This window comes from Rosa chinensis, chromosome 2 (assembly GCF_002994745.2).
Source record: "Rosa chinensis cultivar Old Blush chromosome 2, RchiOBHm-V2, whole genome shotgun sequence".
In the NCBI taxonomy this organism is placed as follows: Eukaryota; Viridiplantae; Streptophyta; class Magnoliopsida; order Rosales; family Rosaceae; genus Rosa; species Rosa chinensis.
The window spans coordinates 31,333,292-31,340,677 of NC_037089.1; the positions used below are offsets into that span (position 1 = coordinate 31,333,292).

A 7,386-nucleotide genomic window follows, 5' to 3' on the forward strand; every position below is an offset into this window, starting at 1 on the left:
CAAATTCCAATTTTAACTTCAAAGATATCGGACAAGACTTGGACTCAAGTAAATGAAACACTCCAGGGTCTCCCCAAATCAACCAAACCATCATAGTCATGAAAGTAAATGTATACAGAATTTTCAACTCTGAACTATAACATTGCAGAAGAGTAGCTAATGCAACCAATGTAGAATACATATAAATAAATCCTCAAGTACTAGAACGTTTTATACAGCAAACACATACAAAACCATGAGAAACATGACAACATCAGATTTTTGTATTTGAATCAAGGTTTAACAATTTGTTCAAAAGTTTTCTGTTCTGTCTCCACTAATGACTAATGAGTATTGTGAATTTGCTGTTTCATTATGTTTGAAATTAAAATTTGCTTTTCATCATTCCACTTATAAAAGTCTGGATCTTTCTTAATTGTCTTCTCATTTCTGTCAAATTATTACCGGACTCTGCTGCTGAACAAAAAGATGGTGGTACGCTCCGGTTTTTGGCATAATCTCCTCCACATTTCTTTCATTTTCCTTTTGCTTCCACAATGTTGTTTCTGCGGTAGTGACCTTGACACACTATTGATACTCAAGAAAGCCATGATTGGACCCCAAGGTTCAGGGAAAGACGACTGGGAGCGCTCTTCCCACAACTACTGCTCCTTCTCTGGAGTTTCATGTGACCACCAGTCACGAGTGGTTGCTCTTAACGTTTCCAGTTTGCATCTGTTTGGCTCGGTTCCCGCGGAGATTGGACTTCTGAACAAGCTCGTCAACCTCACCCTTGCCGACAACAGCTTAGGAGGGAGCCTTCCCCGGGAGATCGCCAACCTGACTTCTTTAAGGCTCTTGAACATCTCCAACCACTTGTTTAGTGGAAGATTTCCCGGAGAAATGACAGAGCTTGAGGTTCTCGATGCCTATATTAACGACTTCACTGGTCAACTTCCGGTAGATCAGCTCGTTAATCTCAAAAAGCTCAAACATCTAGATCTTGGCGGTAACCAATTCACCGGAGAAATTCCCGGAAATTATTCAATGATTCAAAGCTTGGAGTATCTAGGCCTCAACGGTATCGGGCTCACCGGAAAGTTCCCTTCCAGTTTGGCTCAGTTGAAGAATCTCAAGGAATTGCACGTGGTCTATAACAAATTCGAAGGTGGACTTCCTGAGTTGGGAACGATGGAGTCGTTGCAAGTGCTTGACATGGTCAACTGTAACCTCAACGGCACGATTCCTATCAGTCTAGGCTTTTTGAAGAACTTACGCGCGTTGGATCTCTCAAATAACGAACTCTCCGGAGAAATACCGGAGAGTTTCTCAAAGCTCAAGAATCTTATCCTTCTCAACCTGTGTGAAAACAATCTCTACGGCCAGATAACTCCAGAACTTTCAGGTATGGTGAGTCTGACGGCTTTAGATCTGTCTTATAACAAATTCACCGGAGAAATACCGGAGAGTTTCTCAGAGCTCAAGAACCTTAGCCTTCTCACACTGTCTAGCAACAATCTCTACGGCCAGATACCCAACTTCATCGGTGATCTTCCTCATCTGGAGGCGCTTCTAGTTTCGGAGAACAACTTCACATTTGCTCTACCGGAGAGTCTTGGCCGGAATGGAAGGTTCAAAGACCTCGATGTAAGCGGAAACCACCTTTTACCGGCTTGATTCCTCGCGATTTGTGCAGAGGAGGGAGGTTGTGGGAGTTAATTCTGATGGATAATCACTTTTTTGGGCCGATTCCGGAGGAATTGGGCCGGTGCAAGTCGCTAGTCAAAATGAGATTGATGAAAAACACACTCAACGGGACTATTCCTGCTGGAATCTTCAGCTTACCTGATGTGAACATAATTGAGCTGGCTGATAATTACTTATCCGGAGAACTCCCGATGCAGATGTCTGGTGCCTGGCTCGAAACCCTCACGCTTTCTAATAATCAAATTTCTGGAAGAATCCCATCCGCCATTGGAAATCTTCCCCATTTACAAATTCTTCATCTGCAAATGAACAGATTCTCCGGGAAAGTACAGGAGGAAATCTTCAATTTACCGTGGCTAGCGGAACTCAACATCAGGACCAACAATTTTGGTGGTGAAATTCCAGCTTCTATCTCTGGTTGTTCCTCTCTAACGTCCCTAGATTTCAGTCAAAACAATTTTGTTGGGGAAATCCCAAGAGGGATAGGCAAACTGAAAGTAATTGAGTTGCTTAATTTCTCTAGGAACAAGCTAACAGGTCCAATACCTGTGGAATTCACATACATGGCGAGCCTCAAAACTTTGGATCTCTCCTATAACAATTTCATTGGTAGGATCCCAACAGGTGGTCAGTTTTTAGAGCTTAACGCTTCTTTTGAAGGAAATCCACACCTGTCTTCGCACAGCTCTAATAAAGTCATCATCGCTGGACTCACTGGAGCTCTGCTAACTTTGCTACTCATGCTGCTTCTCATATATGTCCTTATCAGGGTTTATAGGAAGAGAAAGAACAGTAAGATTCAGAAATGTAGCTCTTGGAACCTCACAGTTTTCCAAGTACAGCTGGATCTCAACATAGAGGACGTTCTCCAGTGTCTAAACGCACTTACGCACAGAACATTATTGGTAGGGGCGGTGCTGGAGATGTCTACCAAGGGACAATGCCAAACGGTGATGTCGCCATCAAATGATTGAGGAGGGATCAGGGATTTTCGGCTGAAATTAACACATTGGGACAAATCAGGCACCGGAATATAGTGCGGCTGTTGGGGTACATGTCGAACAAGGACACGAATTTGTTGTTGTACGAGTACATGCCTAATGGTAGCTTGCGACAACTGTTGCATGGGTCTAATGGAGAGCATTTGGAGTGGGAAATGAGATACAAGATTGCCGTGGAAGCTGCAATGGGATTGTGTTATCTCCACCATGCTTGCTCACCTTTGATTATACACAGGGATGTAAAGTCCGATAACATCTTGCTGGACTCTAATTTTGATGCTCGTATTGCTGATTTCGGGCTTGCCAAGTACTTTCAAGGACCAACAGATTTCATGTCTTCGTTTGCTGGTACGTTTGGTTATATTGCCCCAGGTGCGTAATCTCATTTATCTAGGCTACTGTCACAACCGCTACCATCCTACTCTTTTTGAAAATGATAAAAAGTAATAAACGAACCATTTAAGGACTCAATTACAATGTTGAATAACTTTGCCCGTGTTTGTTGTGATGGTATGATCGAACAGAGTACGGTCGCACAATGAAAGTGGATGAGAAAATCGATGTGTACAGCTTTGGTGTGGTTCTACTGGAACTAGTAACAGGGAGGACACCAGTGGTCGAACTAGTTGAAGAAGCTGTGAACTTAGGAAGTTGGGTAAGGAAAACCACATCACAAATCCCTCAGCCATCCGATGTATCACCTGTACTTGCAGTTGTGGACTCCAGGCTCAGTGGATTCCCATTGGCAGGTGTTGAGCACATGTTCCAAATAGCAATGATGTGCGTCGAGAATCATAGCTCTGTAAGACCTACGATGAGGGAAGTTGTCTACTTCCTCACTAACCCTCCTCGTTCTGCTCCAGGCATGAGAAACCCCTAGAGATGCTGTGCCCTATGCGGTATGCACATAAAGTATTAACTAAAGGGTCCTTGCCCAAAAGCCCCAAAATGAGCCAAACTTTTCCCACTTACCCCAGCAACAGATTTTAATTCCCACTAACCCAATTTGAACTAAAATAACAATTTTACCCTCCATCTAATTAATGAATTACATCCATATGCCATCAATTTTCTCTCCTCTCTCCCTATCCCTCTGCGATCTGCAGTCTCTCTCTCTCTCTCTCTCTCTCTCTCTCTCTCTCTCTCTCTCATCCCTCTCCGATCTGCTTTCTCTCACCTCCGTCGTCATTTTCAAATTCTGCCGCCGGTCTCACCAGGCTCGCAACGTCGCCGGAATGGGTTGGGTCGTCGTGGAGGCCAGGAGATTTTGTTGGATCCAGTTTTGGAGATCGTCTCCGAGCGCCTCCGCCTCTGCTTCACCACCTGCGACACCGTCAACTGCACCGACTCCCTCTTTGACAATCTCAACGCCGGCCATGGAGCCGAGGACCGCAAGAAGGACCACCACCACAAAATCATCACCAGCGACTCTTATGCTAGAGACGACGGTGCCGACCCGACCCGGTCAGGGCTTCGCCTTGTTGGAATTCGGATCTTCATGGTTGGTTCCTTATATTCGAGTCCAGTTTGGCAGGTTTGGCACAGTTTCGACTGCAACAAAAATGGAGAAGATGACATGGGTGCCCAGAGCTTTTCTCTGGGTGCCCAGATCAATTTATCTGTTTTTTTTTTTTTTTTTTTTTCATAAAATGGTGCAGAATTCCTAGAAAGAAAGAAAAAATGAAGGAAAAAAATGTTCTATTGGGGCAATAGAAGTCTGTTAAAGCGTCTATTGGGGGGCAATAGACTTTTTGAATTGATGTAATGTTCTCATTTTTTTCTTTAATCAAAGTTTTATTTATCTAAATCTAAGAAGATTAGTTCCTATTCTGGTGACTGAAAGTTCTATTGGGGGGCAATACATGGCTGATAGTCGTCTATTGGGGGGCAATAGACCTCTATTGGGGGGCAATAGATGTTTTGAATTGATGTAATCTCCTCGTTTTTTTCTTTAATCAAAGTTTTATTTGTGTAGTTTTAGGAAGATTAATTACTATTTCGGTAATCTAAACGTCTATTAGGGGGCAATAGACGTCTACTGGGGGGCAATACATGGCTGATAGTCGTCTATTGGGGGGCAATAGACGTCTATTGGGGGGCAATAGACGTCTATTACCCCTCTATTAGGGGGCAATAGATGTCTATTGGGGGCAAAAAAACTTTCCGGTGAGATTTTCAGCAAGTTCCAGTGGGCGACAGCCGGTGACCGGATTCCGGCGAAAGTTGGCCGGATTCCGGCGAAAGTTGGCCGGAATCCGGCGACCGGTGACCGGAATCCGGCGACCGATGACCGGATTCCGGCTGCCGGTGACGGGCTCCGGGGAAGTCTCCCATGGTTTCTCTCTCTTCTATTTTTTCTCTCTCTCTCTCTAAGTAACAAGGGGGTGAGGGTAAAATGGTATTAAAAAAAATTAAAAACAAAAAAAAAGGTATTAGGGAAGACTCCCTTAGAGTGTATTGGGTAAGAGAGAATTAAAAAAACTTAATGGGGTAAGTGGGAAAAAAATCCCTAGAAATGGGGTAAATGGACAAAATCCCTTAACTAAAACATGTAGTGCAGATATAGCCTGCAACATATCTGGTGCAAACACCACCAATTACGGTGTGGCTTTTAAGTCTCTATAATAAGAATCGAGGTTAGCAAGGAGTCCATATCCTTCGTTTTCCATCTTCTACTTTCTTATAGAAGGGCTGCCAGAATATTTAGACTCAAGAGCATGATTTTTCATATATATGAAACCAAGTCATTCCTCATAAAAGCACATATTGCTTGTGAACCTTCATTATTTCTCAACAAGACATGCCTGTTGAAATTACTATATGATTTCATTTAAAATTAGAAAAACTGTCTAGTGCAGCAATGAATGTAGCCTCCAATAATGATGGAAATCGGCCTTGAAGTATATAACAATGAACTGATGCTTCAGGCTTAAATTAAATTTTCTTCTGATCTCTCTAAGACGAAGATATTGCCTTTGTCATCCCTTCCTATCCTCATGGTATCATCAACATATCTGTAGTGATTCAATTGAGGGAAAACAAAACACAATCTGCATAGAATAAAAATAACAGATCATTAAATGATTTAGGATACGTGATCTCAAGCCAACCGTCTGGATTGAAGATTCCAAGCAGAATGTCATAATTTTTCCGAAACACGTTCATCAACTGTTACATTTCCAAAGACAAAAACAAATAATTAGAGTTCAAGTGTTAAACTACACCCACTATGAAACTGGTCGTGGTGTACACAACTACACACTTCCATGATGGTTCTTTCTTCCTCAACTCAAAAATGGACTCTCTCTGCTTCGTTTTGCTTTTTCACTAGTAGCCGTGTTGACAAATCCAAAGTTGATCCCACACACACTCAAAAGTATTATGATCTCGATCACCACTCTTTTGCTTGTAAAGCTCATTCATAATTTACGGCTGGAATTAAAAAGTAAAGCAAAAACCAGCAGATAGCAGAGGATTGTAGTTTCAGAAAGGATAGACCAATTATCTGATATGCATGCCACAATATAATGTCAAATACCTGAACCGGAGTGATTGTAGAGAGTTGTCATAGCTGATGTCAACTCTCTGTAAAAATTGTAAATAGAAACCCTTAAGAACTTGTAGCAGTAATCTAACTAAAAAGTAAAGAAATGTTACATAGGTGAGCAAAAAGGTAGATCAAGTGCTTTAACTGATTTGGATGCTTTCTTGAAGGAGGCCACAATTGTTAGTCGTCCATTAAAGAGATTCAATCCTCTCACATCGAACTTGATCACATTGACTGCTTTGCCCTCCGCTTTGCCATATCATGCACCAAATGCCCAGTTGTAAAACACAAACCAAATCACCACACAGTTCATGGGAGTATAGAATATAATTAATTTGTATACTGGCAAATTTGATATCCAAAGGCTTAATTATTTCAAGAAAATTTTCAACATTTGATCAGAGATCTTTCTACCTTAGCAATATCGATATTCTGGTAGAAATCTCCCAATGAGATGAAGTCCCTCAACCCTAGCTTTGTTCTTCTTGAGACTAAACTTGTAATTGTGCTATACACAAGTTTCCAGCAGCCACCCACCTTCCAATTATAGAAGAAGTATCAAACTTTCCCAAATAAAACTCATAACTACCAGTCGCAAGATAACTTTGAAGGATCAAAGAGGGAATATACCTTTTCTAAATTCACAGTAGGATCTGGAGTTGGATTCTGAGACTCCAGCTGCTTAACCAGACCTTCAATCTCAGATTTCTTTGCAGATGAAATATCCCTCTATTAATACCTTGAAGTACAATCAGTAGCAAACCATGTCAGTTTTAATTTCAAATTGTTCATCAAAGTAAAGGTATAGATGTTGGACTAAGCTGGAATGGAAATGAATATAAACACATACCTTGGAGCAAAGTCACACGAAACGCGGAACGTTGCGGAACGGGAACGCGGTACGCTAGTCCTTAGGGTACGCGGTACGGATACGCGGTATGCTAGTCTTTAGGGTACGCGGTACGCTAAGATATATTAATTAATTTTAATTAAAATAAATTACATATATTAAATAAAATTATAGAAAATAATAAATAGATAACCATACCATAAATGAATGACTTTTATTTTACCTAAATAACCCTTATTAATATACTATGAGAAACACTCAACTTAAGGAGGATAAATAAGTAAATTAACAAAATAACAGAA

At 41.4% G+C, this 7,386-nt stretch overlaps 1 pseudogene; it reads left to right on the top strand.

Moving 5' to 3' along the window:
• The first annotated feature begins 493 nt into the window (after window positions 1–493).
• On the top strand, window positions 494–6,518 carry LOC112184114 (annotated as a pseudogene).
• The last annotated feature ends 868 nt before the right edge of the window (window positions 6,519–7,386 follow it).